Source organism: Gymnodraco acuticeps, unplaced genomic scaffold (genome assembly GCF_902827175.1).
Source record: "Gymnodraco acuticeps unplaced genomic scaffold, fGymAcu1.1, whole genome shotgun sequence".
NCBI classification, from domain to species: domain Eukaryota; kingdom Metazoa; phylum Chordata; class Actinopteri; order Perciformes; family Bathydraconidae; genus Gymnodraco; species Gymnodraco acuticeps.
This window is the reverse complement of record NW_022991642.1, coordinates 1299323-1315105: the sequence shown is the minus strand read 5'-3', so window position 1 is coordinate 1315105 and position 15783 is coordinate 1299323. Positions and strand designations below refer to the sequence as shown.

The 15783-nt window shown below is 41.3% G+C and overlaps 1 protein-coding gene, 1 long non-coding RNA gene and 1 pseudogene across 2 annotated transcripts in view; 2 read left to right on the top strand and 1 right to left on the bottom strand.

The window, feature by feature from the left end:
* The window catches only part of LOC117534283, an 865641-nt pseudogene that overhangs the window by 118948 nt on the left and 730910 nt on the right, over positions 1-15783 (bottom strand).
* LOC117534293 (phosphatidate cytidylyltransferase 2-like) overlaps positions 1-15783 on the top strand; it is a 118771-nt gene that overhangs the window by 13579 nt on the left and 89409 nt on the right. The window lies entirely within an intron of this gene.
* Positions 309-1767, top strand: LOC117534312. Its single transcript, XR_004567178.1, has 3 exons — positions 309-712; positions 1196-1369; positions 1674-1767. It is a non-coding gene; the product is annotated as an uncharacterized LOC117534312 (long non-coding RNA).

Genomic DNA, 15783 nt, shown 5'->3' with positions numbered 1-15783 from the left:
GGACATCTTACCGGCAAAAGAAAATTCTAACGGAAACTCTGGGTGGGACTAAGAAAGATGATATGAAAGTATAAAAACAAAGGCATTAATTAGGGCTGCAAATTTTCCCCCATTGTAATGGTGATTAGATTTTTAAATGCTAACACTTAAAGGTCACATGTCATGCTTTTCCGGTTATTGCCCGTCCCCTTGTGTGTTATGAAGGTTTTTATGCATTTAAACAGTCTGCAAAGTCAAAACCCTCAAAGTACACCCTGTAGCGAGTAAACTCTAACACAGAAAATACCTCCCCCAAAAGCCTCGTTGGAGATTTCTCAGTTTCCATTGTTTACTTCCTGCCCCGCGTGACGTAGCTGCACCGCATGACGTCACTTCCTCTGCCAGCCGACCATATTAAGTGTCGTAAAACCTGCTTCTTTTCAAAGCTCTATCCAGTCATGTCGCGGAGGGTCTGTTGCCTGTATTGTGTGGAGAAATCCACAATGTTTGCAGTACCGAAGGCAGAACCACAAAGAAGTCAGTGGTTGACATTCCTTTTTAACACTGTTCCAGCTGATTTACCAGCCGGTACTGTTGTGTGTGTGCGCGGCATTTCACGGACCAAAGCTTTAAAAACGTAACAATGTTTAGCTTCGGACTTGCAAAGCTGATATTGGAGGACGATGCTGTTCCTACTTTGTTTGGACCAGCGGGAGATTCGGGTACACAACCTGTAAGTATTCATTGTGGTTTATGTATTTATTCTGTTTAAAACAAACAATGTATCTACCATGACTGTGTACATGCTATGCTATGCTAATGCTATGCTACCGAGGTAAACACGAGGGCTACCTAGCATTCCCAGACCTCAACACCGATGTTAGCACATGGCCTTACATGTATCTCATAGCAGGAGAATGTTTGCAAACACACACGAAATACTCATAGACAGTATACTCCGGGTGATTTAACCGTACGGTCAGTAATTACAGTTGCCGTTTGTGTATTCTACCGAGCTACCATTAATAAGCTAAGCTAAAAGCTCTAACCTAGAGATGTTATGAAAAACATTGTTTTCATGCCAGCTACAATGAATGACCGAACGTAGCAGACTATCTGTAGAACATTGTAATTGTAAAAGTGTTGCTTTTATGAAATTGACTGTTTTCCTCGGATACAAAATTAATTGTATGAATACTATGTGTATCTTTCTTAGAGTACATCACAGCAGGAACACAATACCAACTGCTCCAGTACAGTCGGATGTCAAACAGACCGTCCACAACCACAACTGTGGGAACACAGACAGTGGAATGTAAAATGTCCGCCATTTCTGTTGCTACACAGTTGGCCCGGGGAACACTGAAATCGGCACACGTGAGAAGCAAAGGTAGACTATAACACTGACAAATCACAGATACATTACCTTAATTGTGCTTTTATTACATGTACAGCACTTGGGCTCGACCAAAAATCTTTTTTAAATGTGCTCTATAAATAAAACCTTATTTGATATTATTGTATATCACAGAAATACTTTTATGTTGACTACAAGAAATACAGTGCTGTTTGTAGTTTGTACATTTTTCATGAATTAATCTGTCAGATGTACACAAGTTGTTGGCCTTTTACAATGTATTAGTGTCTTATCTAATGTACATAGTATTTATGCACTTTTCCCTTTTTATTAACAGGCATCCAGGCCACGGTGTCTTTCAAAAGTGTTGGCACTAAAACTTCCACCTACACAGAAATCCCCTTGTCCTCTACACCAGTGGTTCCCAAACGGTGTGCCGCGGCACACTGGTGTGCCGTGAGGTAAGTCCGGGTGTGCCGTGGGATTTTGTGACAACCATACGTTATTATTGCAATATACAACTACACAAAAATAATTACTTTTTAATTTACTATATCAGTACTTTGTAGGTTTATATGTACGTAATCTGCGCGACTTGTGCGTCCACATCTCCACGTGCAGTGCTGCATAAACATGGCTGAGTCAGCGATAACTCTCGAGGGGTGGAGGTATGCCCATTATTTTGAGTTCGTCCGAAGAATAGACAGGAATGTGACGGTGAGGTGCAAACTGTGTCCAGGCCAGAAGCTGTTATCCACTGCTGGAAACACCACGTCAAACCTCAACAAGCACCTGCAAAGAACACATGCTAAGGTGAAACTACCGCACACGCTATTTGTTGTTTGTTTATATCACGCAGTCTGTTCTTCTTCTGTCTTCCGGTTGTTGCCTGTTTTGAATGACAAATACACACTACCGCCGCCTGCTGGTAAGGAAAGTTATTGCCACTCACGCATGCGCAGTTCGTACGTGCTCGGCGAGTAAAGTAACGAGTTACTTTATGTAGATAGTAACGAAGTAGTGTAATATATCGGCAAAATATTTACAATAGCACATGTTTCAATGCTGATTGCTGAAATGTTACATTTATAATTTGTAGTTCAGGACCATGCAGTGCAGCTTCCTTGCATTGACAGTTCTCTGTGCTGAATTTCTGCTGAGTTTCCTTTGCCTCATTTTTAATGTTGTGACCTGTCTGGTTTAAATGAGTGTGTTGCTGCTTTGATGAAGCCTAATTTGATAAAGTTTCAAATTAATTTCTGAAATATTTCGTTAATAAATATTTCATGAGTAATATAGTTGTCTTTGTCACATTTTATTTGGCATTAGTAAATAATTAGGCACATTTACAGATATTTTACATGATATGAGTGATAACACATGTTATGAGGCCTATTTTGCACAATAGGTGTGCCTTGAGATTTTTACTTGTCCTTTGGTGTGCCTTGGGCACAAAAAGTTTGGGAACCACTGCTCTACACCAATAAAGGGCCCAGGATTGGGACCTAGCAAGAGACCTCGACTAGAGTTGGAGCAGGAACAATGAGAGACTTCGATTGAATTTGAAGAGACTCTGGATTTGCGTTACCACCCTGATGATACTGTAGAAGAATCTGACGTATTGTAAGTTTGGTATATTTGGTACACATTACTATAACTGTTGTTCAGAGTTGACATCTAACATGTATTGTTCATTTTGTTTTGTTACATTAGACTTCAGACACGATCCACGCACAGTGACGCAAAGTACATTGTTTTTGAAAGCTGCCTCGGACAGCTGTTTGAAAAATGTCCGTTTTGTAAGACGTGATGTCCAAAAACGAAAAAAATGGGACTTTTGTGGCATTCAAACAGCGTTGTCCAAACAGCGTTGTCTAAACTGCACTTACTTCAGACAATGGGAGAGCCAGCCCATCATTGGAAGTACCCCGGTTGAACTTACAATTATCTGCTGCTACATACTTCACTGGTGCTTCCCTCTTCCAACTAAAAAAGGTATTTTACCATCTTACATCCATAGCATATGAAAAATGACAGAAGTGGACTTTTTCAAATACTTGTCCTGTTTTTCTATTTATTCATAGATATTTAGAGCCATCCAGCTGGAGATCTTCCAGTATGAGACCTTCAGGAGGCATGCTATTACATTATTATTATTTATTTATTACAAACATAAATTACATTTTAAATTATTATAGCACAAAGTACCAAATAACTGGCCAGATCTATGGAGAACCGGGATGATTGCAACAGATGATGGAGGGCTAGAGAGATAGCCACACTGAATTATCTGTACAATGAAAGAATAAAAGAGAAATGAATAAGTGTATACAAATAATTAATTATTATATGAATGTTATATTTTTCAGTGTACGTGGGTGAGCTGATGAGGCTGGTGTTTGAAGAAGTCTTTGAGGACCCAACACCCTTTGTGGAGGAGATGAATAAAATCAACATCCCAAAGGACCTGTCCACTCAATTTGACAGGCCCTCAAAGGAGGAAGTGGTAGCCCGCCATGTCTCACGTTTTAGTCTAGGGAAGGAAGCCCACGTACTGTCCAGCCAGATCAGGGAACTCCTGGCGTATCCGGCGGACCACACACGACGGGATGACCACTCTGATTCCTCGTCCCAAAAAGCCCCAGCACCAGCTTACGAAGCTGCGATAGGCCAGATGCCTAAAACGCCTATAAGAGGAGGAATGGATGATAACATATATGTGCTGTCCTGTTTTTTCTTGAACAACTGAATTTCCCCACAGGGATTAATAAAGGTCCATCTTATCTCATACAGTGTATATATACACATGATCAATTTGTACATTTATCAAAATAAAGTTTGATGGAACTACTTGATAGCCTTTCTTCCCTGAATTATTTGCTCCTAGATCATTCATATATAGCAAACCATTATTTGATTTTTCATCTAATACAGTACTAGTTTATTATAGCTAAAAATAACTTACTCTTCTTCAGTTCTACGCCTCAAAGGTCCATAATCAAACCGATAAATATTGTGGAGGTTCTGCAGGGTGTAGGGATTGAGGCAGTTTGGCTCTAGTCCGGGGTGGTCAACCATGCACACAATGGGTTCTGGGACTTGGTGCATTCGTGTTAAAACCTATAGGAGGATAAGATATTTGTAACATAATACGTTTAGCAATTAAATCCAACTATGGCGATGTTTACAAAATAAACATTCAATTACTATAGAATAAATAAAAGGGCATATAGTCTATTGACTTGACAAGTATGTATGGTGTATATAATGTTGTGTGCTACTGTTGGTGTTTTTGTATTTGTTGTGGTGACACCCTGTTTTAACCATAATTCACCTTTGGTATAGTGTTGCCACACGGACCCTTTAGTGTGTGCTCTTAGGTTTAGCTTGTCATTCCTAGCTTGTCAGACAGAGCAGACATGTATTTTACCTGATTCTAAACACACCGCCCCCGACTCCCTTTCATCGGCACTACACTGTCACCTTTCTAATCTCCCTGCAACAGAGGTTTTCCACCTCGGTAGGCATTACTGCGCAGTTTCCACACGTGCACCTAAATAACAACAGTTGGAAAGTTTGGTTAGTCAGCGGACACACTTGTTACTGTGATGAAGTTCTAACATTACATCTGAAATGTAGCAGCTATACAAAATTAAAACGTTCCACTGTGAAACCGCCTGCTGTATTCTTGTTTGGGACGGTGGATCAGGTCCATCACGGTCCGTTTCACTCTCAGGGTTGGACTCCGGTTCGTACATATATGGCTTTACTGACGCCATTTCATTTCTGCTACTCCGCTCAGAGCCGAAAAAACACCATGGGCTAAGTACCCGCTAAACCACTTTACGGCAGATGTCAACAGGGGCAGAGCCTCTCTGGTGGTTGACAAATCAGAACAGAGGGGCCGAGCTGACCAATCGGAGCACACTGGGCTCACAGGGAGGGGGGGCAAGAGCTGCAACGAGCCGTTTAGTGGAGAGAGTGAATTCACGTAGTTTACAGAGATGCTGTATGCGAAACAATGTGAGTTTGGAAAATTGCACAGTATAAATCTATTCTAGTAGACATCAACAATGGAATTATGATCAGTGGAAATGGCCATGACATGTGACCTTTAACAGTTTGTTCTGACTGTGTGCTTCCTGTTTCCTGCAGATGTCCAGCTGCTGGTGGTGGTTAAAGAAGAGGTTCTCCCTGACCAGCAGGAGTGGAGCACCAGTCTGGACCAGGATAACTCCGAGCCCCCCCCACACATTAAGCAGGAACAGGAGGAACTCAGGATCAGTCAGGAGGGAGAGCAGCTTCAGGAGCTGGAGGAGGCTGATATCACCAAGTCCACTTTCACTCCTGACCCTGTGAAGAGTGAAGATGATAAAGAGAAACCTCAGTCCTCACTGCCTCATCAAAGACAAATTGAACACATGGAAACAGAAGCTGATGGAGATGACTGTCGAGGACCAGAACCAGCCAGGAACTCAGATCCAGAGAGCAGTTTACAACCAAAGACTGAGGACGACACTGGAGACTCTTCTGAACCTGACGCTGGAGACTCTTCTGAACCTGACGCTGGAGACTCTTCTGAACCTGACGCTGAACACAGTGCTGATTGGAATGAGACCAGAGAACCTGCATCAGATTCAAACTCACTGAAAAATAGACAAGAACCTGTCAGTGTTTCAAGCGGTAATGCTGTAAAAAAACAATTTGGCTGCTCTGTGTGTACGAAATATTTTGCACAGAAACGAAGTATAAATCAACACATGAAAATCCACACAGGAGAGAAACCACACAACTGCTCAGTTTGTGAGAAAGCTTTTTCACGGAGTGGAAGTTTAAAGGAACACATGAGAATCCACACAGAAGAGAAACCACATAGCTGCTCAGTCTGTAAGAAAGCTTTTTCACAGAATGGAAGTTTAAAGGAACACATGAGAATCCACACAGGAGAGAAACCACACAGCTGCTCAGTTTGTAAGAAAGCTTTTGCACAGAATACAAATTTAAAGACACACATGAGAGTCCACACAGGAGAGAAAATATACAGCTGCAATGTTTGTGACAAAAGATTTATATGGTATAGTCATTTCAAAAGACACAAGTGTGTTGGTCGTCAGTCCTCACAGCTTAATGAAATACAAACTGAGGATAAAGGGGTGTTTCTTAATGTCGAGGAAAGCTGCTCCAGACCTACTATTTCAAGGATACTACGTCATCGAGTGCTGCCGAATGACTGTTCAGATGTCCAGTATACATCTGCTACCAAGCAAGCCTCCTCGACATTGAGAAACACCCACAGAGAGATAGAGCCTCCAATCAGCAGCTCAGCTGAACACATGGAAACAGAAGCTGATGGAGAGTACAATGAATAAGTCATATGACAGTTCACACACGTCTGACTGGATTAACATTGTTGTAAAACATTCATATAAGACTTAAATGAACTCAATCTTTATCAACATAAGTCGACAATATGTTTAATGTTTTTGTCATACTGATTTTCTGATGTATACGTTGACTGTTGATGAACCATTTTATTTTGGATTGAGGGCTCCAAGTTTCCATATAGAGATATAGGATGATTTGATGTATTGTTCTTTATTTCTAAATGTTTTGTATCATTGCTATCCTGTTAATGAGCCCTGTTTTATATAAAAGTACCTGTTATCTGATTGTTTTTTCTTCTGTAACTGTAAGGGAATACATTTGCCTATTTTGTATCCTGATGACCTAATGCCGTTACATGTAATACGTTACTCCCTAAGCCTGATTTCACCCACCTGCAACCGATTCGCTAATAATCACAAATATTCATTTCTTTAACCCTTTGATTCGACTATTTCTTGTTTAATAATCGTTACATCCCCTCATGACCAAGTTCCCGTGTCCTGCCTTTCACCTGCTGATCACCCACTGCTCATTTAAGGTGGACTGACCTTTACAACGGTCCAGCTAGTGTCTTAATGCAAACGTTTTGTAAAGTGATGCTGGACCAAAAACGTGCTGTTGGGCTGTGTGCTCTCTGCAGGACGGTGTCTGTACTCAAAGATTGTTTATGAAATGAGAACTTCACTCTGTTTTTGTTGTCCAAACGACGCACACAGATGAATGTTACATCATCCAGTTCAACTGTCATCCACATATTAATGATTTAACTGCAATGTGTAAGATATGGCTAGCAATTGACTATTTCAACAGAATGTAAAGAGGTTACAGTCTTGAGGCCATGTCCAATATGTTTATGTTTTGTTTGATTAAATCTACTGAAATGAGCATTCAATGACTAAATTATCCTTAATTACTGTCATTACATCATGGGTTTGCATTGCAATATTAGAAGGCATAAAACCCAACTTTATTTCTTCTAAGTTGTTCATTGTTTAGAAGTCTGCTGTGTTTCATCCAAGCTTCCATTTCGTGCTCCGATAATGCTGACAGTATAGTTGTATGCTTTACCTGCTCCAGTAACTTGTAAGTGTGATTCCCTGGACAGAGACAAGAGATAGTGGATGGATCCAGAAGATAGTCCGTATAGAGCCTTCAGGTTCTGAAAATGATCAGAGAAAGAGCTAGAAAAAAAACTCCAAAAACCTGAATAGAGCTAGAAGATAGCCAGTACGAAGCCAATAAAGACCCAGTAGAAAAGAGTTTATATTTTTTAATTTTCAAGCTCTTCTCTTAACCTGTTTTACATTATTACATTGCATTTAGCTGACGCTTTTATCCAAAGCGACTTACAATAAGTACATTCGACCAGGAAGATACAACCTTGAAGGAAACAGAATCATATAAGTACATCAGGTTTCATAGAGCCAAACATTTCAAGTGCTACTCAACTGGCTTTAGATAAGCCAGTCCTTTATCAGTACAGTATATAGGTGCTCTGTTAGCAGTTCTTTGTTAGTAATTATATCGCTCGAAGTGGAGTCGAAAGAGATGGGTTTCCAGTCTGCGCCGGAAGATGTGCGAGCTATTTGCTGTCCTGATTTCAATGGGGAGCTCATTCCACCATTTTGGAGCCAGGATAGCAAACCCACGTGTTTTTGCTGAACCCTCGCAGCGAAGGTGCAGTGAGTCGTTTGGCTGATGCAGAGCGAAGTGCACGTGCTGGGGTGTACAGTTTAACCATGTCCTGGATATAGTAAGGGCCAGATCCATTCGCAGCATGGTACGCTAGTACCATTGTCTTGAAGTGGATTCTAGCAATTACTGGAAGCCAGTGAAGGGAGCGGAGGAGCGGCGTGGTGTGGGAGAATGTTGGAAGGTTGAAGACCAGACGAGCCGCTGCATTCTGGATGAGCTGCAGAGGTCGGATGGCACATGCAGGTAGACCAGCCAGGAGGGAGTTATGCGTGAGATGACGAGAGCCTGGACCAGAACCTGCGTCGCTTTCTGGGACAGGAGGGGACGTATCCTCCTGATGTTGTAAAGTGTGTATCTGCAGCAGCGGGTTGTAGCAGCAATGTTTGCAGTGAAGGACAGTTTGTCATCTAGGATCACACCCAGATTCCTTGCAGTCTGAGTCGGGGAAACAACTGAGGTGCCGATGTTGATTGTTAGGTCAAGAGTGGGACAATCTTTTCCCGGAAGGAAAAGCAGTTCAGTCTTGTCAAGGTTGAGCTTGAGATGATGAGCAGACATCCACTGAGAGATGTCAGTTAGACAAGTAGAGATGCGTGTGACGACATGGGTCCCTGAGCGGGGAAAGGACAGAATTAGTTGGGTGTCATCAGCGTAGCAGTGGTATGAAAACGGGTGCGGTTTTGCTCCAGGGTGACAATCAAGGAGTGGTGAGACCAGTCAGTTTCTTCTCAAAGAAGCTTAACACAGTTAACCAAAAACATTACTCTATTATTGAGAAGGAAGCGTTGTCACTCATATGTGCACACACAACAGTAAAGCAGGGGTCATCACATGCTAGGGACACCGACTTTACTATCTCCTGTTGTGTGTGCATGTTCTCCCTTTGTCTGTGTCAGTGTTGATTGAGGACACCTGGCTGTCAGTACCGGAGGAGTAAAAGGCATGAGCCAGAGTCTCGATCCGCGGAGGATCTGTTTTGGGAGAGCAGCTACTTCGTTTATGCTTTTGCCTTACCTTTAAATTAGTTTTAGTTAACCTTGGGTTATTGTAATAAATATATTTTCTTATATCTTGTCCTTTCCACGCTTTTTTTATGGCCAAGAGCCAACCATGACAGTGGATATTAACTAAGTACATTTACTCAGTTACTGAACAATTTTTAGGTAATTTGCTTGAGTGTTTACTTTTCCTGCTACTTTATACTTATAATCAAATAAGTGTTCATGTATAATTATAGAGCTTTATTGGCCCCTTTGGGAAATGTACAAGCTACCCTGCAGTATATAAAAGGTACACTTGCTTCATATTTATCAGAGGCAACATTTGAGCATTAATGGATTAAGATTTATGATTTTTAAAGTATAACATAATATTACGTTGTTCAGGTACTTTTACTTTTACAAATATAAGTATCATTTGACGACTTAAGGACAAAGTATTCAGCACTTTAACTTAAATAAATATGGTAATACCACAGTGTGTAGAAATGATGAACACAATACAAATAAGTCCAGCATTTAAATGTGATAAACACATGAATGCATCAATGATTATAATCAAAACATATCATATATATTATTCTGAAATGGGTCGACCTGCATATTGAGTACTTTTACTTTTGGAACTTTATTTATATTTCAATGACAATGCTGTTGTACTTTTACTTCAGTAGCATCTTGAATGCAGGACTGTTACTGTAACAGAGTATTCATACACTCTGGTACTTTTACTGAAGTACAAGGTCTGAGTACTTCTACTTTTACTCAAGTACAAGGTCTGAGTACTTCTACTGTTACTCAAGTACAATATATCAGTACTTCTACTTTTACTAAGTACAAGATCTGAGTACTTTTAATCAATTACAAGATCTGAGTACTTATTCCACCTCTGCAGCTTACAATAAGTCAATCAACCACGAGGATGCAAACTCCGAACAGCACGAATCCTGCAAGGACGTTAGCTTCAGATATGTCAAACATTTGTAATTGCTATACAGATATTTGATTTGTGTATCTGCGACCTGTTTAGCTTCATGATGTTTATTTATTTCCCCTTTTTCCTTTATGAGTATTTTCTGTTAGTTATAATAGTTTTTTTTTGAAAGAGTGGTTTTATTATTTATCCAGTAGTAGGCGGTAAGGCAACTTCCGGATGCCAATCGTTCTTAAAAACCAAAAAGAAGAAATCCTTCCCGCTTTTATTTTGATGTCCTCAAACCACACCGGAAGTGAAGTTCCCAGCCAGCGGCCGGTTAGTTAGGATCGAGGAGGACGGACCAGAAAAAGGAAGTGAAGTCGAAGACACGTTGCAGAAAGCTCAGAGAGAATCGGAAAACATCGAAAACATACAGAAACGGTAGCATTATTTTTGGTGGATTTGCATAAACTATACATTGGATAAATCATCATGTGAACCAACTCAGATGGTAACCACAGAACTGATATGGAATGGAAGGCATCCAAAGCTGTGAGGAAGAAAAGGGCTTTGAGAGAAAGAGATAGCTCAGCAAGAGCGCAAAGTTGGTCGGGTGAAGCAGACAAGGCTAGCCAAAAAATCCCAAAAATCAGTCAAAATGACAACCAAGCAACTTTGAATAAAGAAATAGAACATGAGTGGAAAGTTGTAATATAATTCAATCAGGATGGTGGACATTACCACCCGATTAAACTGACAAAATCAATTGAGAAAGAAACCGGTCAAATCAAATTCTTCAAGTTTATGAACAACAAACGAGTTTTGATACAAGCAACCAGCAAGCAGCAGCAAGACAAACTACTTAACATCACGTCACTCAATGGGGAACAAATGAAGGCTCATATCCCAGGAGCAATGGCAATGTTGACAGGAGTCATATCCGGAGTGCCATTAAATATGACTATGGATGATGTTAAAAAGGAGATTAAAGGAGGAAAAGTAATTGAGGCCAACAGACTTATGAGCAAACAAGATGGTACATGGAAGGAAACACTATCAGTAGTTATTCAATTTGAGAAAAATATACCGAAATCTGTGCAAATAGGATACAAGAACTACAGTGTGAGTGAATTCATCCAAAAACCACTAAGATGCTATGCATGCCAAAGAATGGGACACACAGCAAAGCAGTGTAAAGGAAAACTAAGGTGTGCGAGATGTGGAGGCCAACATGAGTATGGGAAATGTGAAAAAGAGGCAAAGATGAAATGCTGTAATTGTGGAGGAGAGCACAGTGCGGCGTTTGGTGGATGTGTAGTGCAGAGAGAAGCCAGAGAAGCTCAGAGGGTCAAAGTACTTAGCAAAGTCTCATATGCAGAAGCTTTAAAGAAGGTAAGGGAAATAGAAGCAAACAATCAGGCTCCTAGTGGAATGGTACAAAGAAATATAGTACAGAGTGGTAGCAACATAACAGAAAGTCAGTCTACAAATCAAAGCCTGTGAAAGTACCTGTGAAAAATAAAGAAGATGATAGCATTCTCGATGTAAAGAAAGTCAACTTTATGGCCTTTATCTCTCATACCATTAATGTTGCGGCACAGCTGAAAAATAAAAGTGACAGAATCAAAACCATAGTGCAGGCTGCGGGGAAATTCCTTAACGTTAGAAATATAAAAGCAGACCAGATACTTGCATTACTAGTAATAAACGAAGTGGGAGAAACTGACATACAGGATGAGGGTTAGCACGTTATTAATGGTAATTCACATACTCCAGTGGAATGCTAGAAGCCTCATAGCTAATGGATAGGAGTTTAACAAATATGCACAAACATTGCCGAATGTAATTTGTGTGCAAGAGACTTGGTTAAAACCTCATCTAGACTTTGTGATTCCAGGATTCAGCTCTATAAGATATGATAGAGCTAGCAATCAAAATGGTGGAGGGTGTGTTACTTTCTTAAAGGATGGGCTGGCCTATAGGGTAGTCCCATCCCCTGAAGACAAGGAATGTGTCATAGTAGAAATGTGCAGCCCAAGGAAAGAAGGACACATAAAGCTTATCAATTCCTACAACCTGTGTAAAAATCTTCACATTGAAACTTTGCAGACAATAGCAGGGACGGCTCACAATGCTCACAACAGCCTATGGGGAAGCATTCAAACAGACAGTAATGGGGATGTTGTAGAAGAAATGTTAGAGGAAAGATAATTGTTTTGCCTTAATGATTGACAAAAAACAAGAATAGACGTGAATAGGGGGACAAAATCATGTTTGGACCCTACACTTGTGACGGATAGTTTAGTTAAATCATGTGAATGGTATGTAAAGAGTGACTCTACCATAGGAAGTGATCATTACCCAGTTTTTACAATCATGAGAATGAGGAATGTAGCAGAGCTATTAAAGAACGAAACAAGGCATTTAGGTCTTTAAAGAAAAACTTGTCACAAGACAATATTACAGATTATCAAAGAAAAAGCGCAGTAGCCCGTAAAACAGTAAAATACACAAAAAAGACATAATGGAGAGAGTTTTGTTCCACCATTGGAAGAGGAGTACAGTTAGGGGATGTATGGTCTATGTTTAAACGGATGAATCGGAAAAGGAAGTCTGTTAAAATTCCCGCTTTGATTGAAGGGGATAAAGTGGCAGTGTCAAATGAAGAGAAGGCAGGGTAGGGCATTTGCTGCGGTGCATAGTGGGGATTACCTTGATGACAAACACAGACAGCAAAAAGAGTGTGTATTAAGAGAAAATGAAAATGTGAGGGAAAAGAAACGGGATGATAAATCAGCTCTCATGTAGACGTTTCCATATCAGAACTTAAAGTAGTTTTACAAGGCACAGGATACTCAGCAACAGGACAAGACCAGTTATGCTATGCCATGTTCCGGCAGCTACCTGTGGTAGTCCTGAGACTATTTAATAAAATCTGGAGAAACAGAGTTTTACCAAGTAGTAGGAAAACGGCAGTCATTTTGCCATTTAATAAGCCAGGTCCTGCTAATCCCAATAACTACGGACCCATAGCACTTACATCACACTTGTGTAAATGGATGTAGATGATGATAGTGCATAGACTATCACAAGTCTTAGAACTAAGAGGGTTATTGAGTAATTTTCAGAGTGGTTTCCGTAAAGGAAGATCTACAATAGATGCTTTGGTTAGAGTAAGCAACGAGGTGAAATAGACCGTGCAAATGAAAGAGGTTATGGCAATAGTATATTTTGACATTGAAAAGGCTTATGACTCTATGTGGAGGGATGGGTTACTCATCAGATTAAGTGAAATGGGCATTGGAGGGAGAATGTTTAACTGGATCATGGCTTTTTTATCAGGCAAGAAATTCAGAGTTCAAGTAGGGGCAGAGGTTTCAAAAGAGTTCAGTATAGAACATGATATTCCCCAAGGGAGTTCAATCAGCCCGATATTATTTAACATTATGATAAATGGCATATTCAGTCATTTGGACGGATGAATCAAATCTGCGCTGTATGCAGATGACGGGGCCATATGGATAAGGGGAATACATGTTCCATATGTGTTTGACAAGATATGCAGAGCTATTAAGAAAGTGGAGAAGTGGTCATACAAATGAAGCTCAGCGTAAGTTCAACCAGGAAGACCTTCTTTACTCATTCATTAGAGGTTTCTCAATACTCAAATTTCCCCTCCTCGACTCCTATCCTCGATACTTAGTCCCGCCCACAGGAGATGCGAGCGGAGGACTGAGGAGGGGAACCGAGGAGAGAGGAGGGGAAGCAGCAGGCGGTTAGAGAAATGAGAACTCCTCTCCTCTGAGCAGTCATTTTAAAGAGACGTCCATTAATGATGACAGGAGGCACAGCAGCCCTCTATCTGATGGACAGATGTATTCATGATGACTTATATATTTACTATGATTAATTGACAGTGCGGTATAATGAGACAATAACAGGCCACACACACACACACACACACACACACACACACACACACACACACACACACACACACACACACACACACACACACACACACACACACACACACACACACACACACACACACACACACACACACACACACACACACACACACACACACACACACACCACACACACACCACACACACACACACACACACACACACACACACACACACACACACACACACACACATATATATAAATATATACAATTTCAGAATCAAACAAGTATGAGAGCACTCATAATAACGTAACACAATCAGAGACTGGATATATCCCCCCCCCCCCCTCTCTCTGGTCGCTGAAATGGGAAATTGAAATTACGGGCCAAAAGTTGTATTTACAAGTATTAAAAGTAAACAGAGGACAACAAACCAACTGAGACCCGTCTGTCCGCCGCATCTACGCACTGTACAACACACACACACCTACACACTGTAGGCTACAACACGCACACCTACACACTGTACAACACGCACCTACAGCTCGTAAAGCATAATCAGGCTACAGCCGTTGTGTATTTTATTATGTGAAGCACTAAATGGTCTTAGAAAAATATCGACTCTTTGTTTGTAGTTATCTACTAAACTAAAGCAAATAAAGAGAGTAGGCCTGTTATACTGAGTGATATATATTATACACACTGCTCTGCTTTCTGCACGGACCTCACAGCTGTTCTCTCTGGAAACATCGCGACGCGATGAAAGCAGTTTCTAAAATAATATCCAGGGGATGCATGCAGAGCTGTCATTGGCTGAGATAAGTCCGGCCGTGCGTCACGCCACCACCGTTCCCGGAAATGCATCCGCGGAGGTGCCGTGGAGGAACCATCAGTGTATCCTCGGTTATAGCTCCTCCAGAGAGCCTCCTCGACGCTCGATTCTCGGTCCTCGATGTGCATTTAGAGAAATTAGATGTCCTTCAAAATGGCGCGCTGAAATTAATTTCCGGGTCACTACCGGAGGACCGAGGAGTCGAGGAGGGGAAATTTGAGTATTGAGAAACCTCTATTCACTATTTCCATGTTACTACTCTCTCTCCTCTCTCTCCTCTCAATAAGTGATCGGGGGCGTCACTTCCCAGCTCCGCTCTCCCCTCTGACAGCTGTCATTTCAGGTGACTCGACGCAACCCTCCTCCACCCCTTTTCACCTCCTATCCCTCTGAATACAGAAGAGGCTTCTCAATACTCAAATTTCCCTTCCTCGACTCCTCGACTCCTCGGTCCTCCGGTAGTGACCCGGAAATTAATTTCAGCGCGCCATTTTGAAGGACATCTCATTTCTCTAAATGCACATCGAGGACCGAGCATCGAGCGTCGAGGAGGCTCTCTGGAGGAGCTATAACCGAGGATACACTGATGGTTCCTCCACGGCTCCTCCGCGGATGCATTTCCGGGAACGGTGGAGGCGTGACGCACGGCCGGACTTATCTCAGCCAATGACAGCTCTGCATGTATCCCCTGGATATTATTTTAGAAAC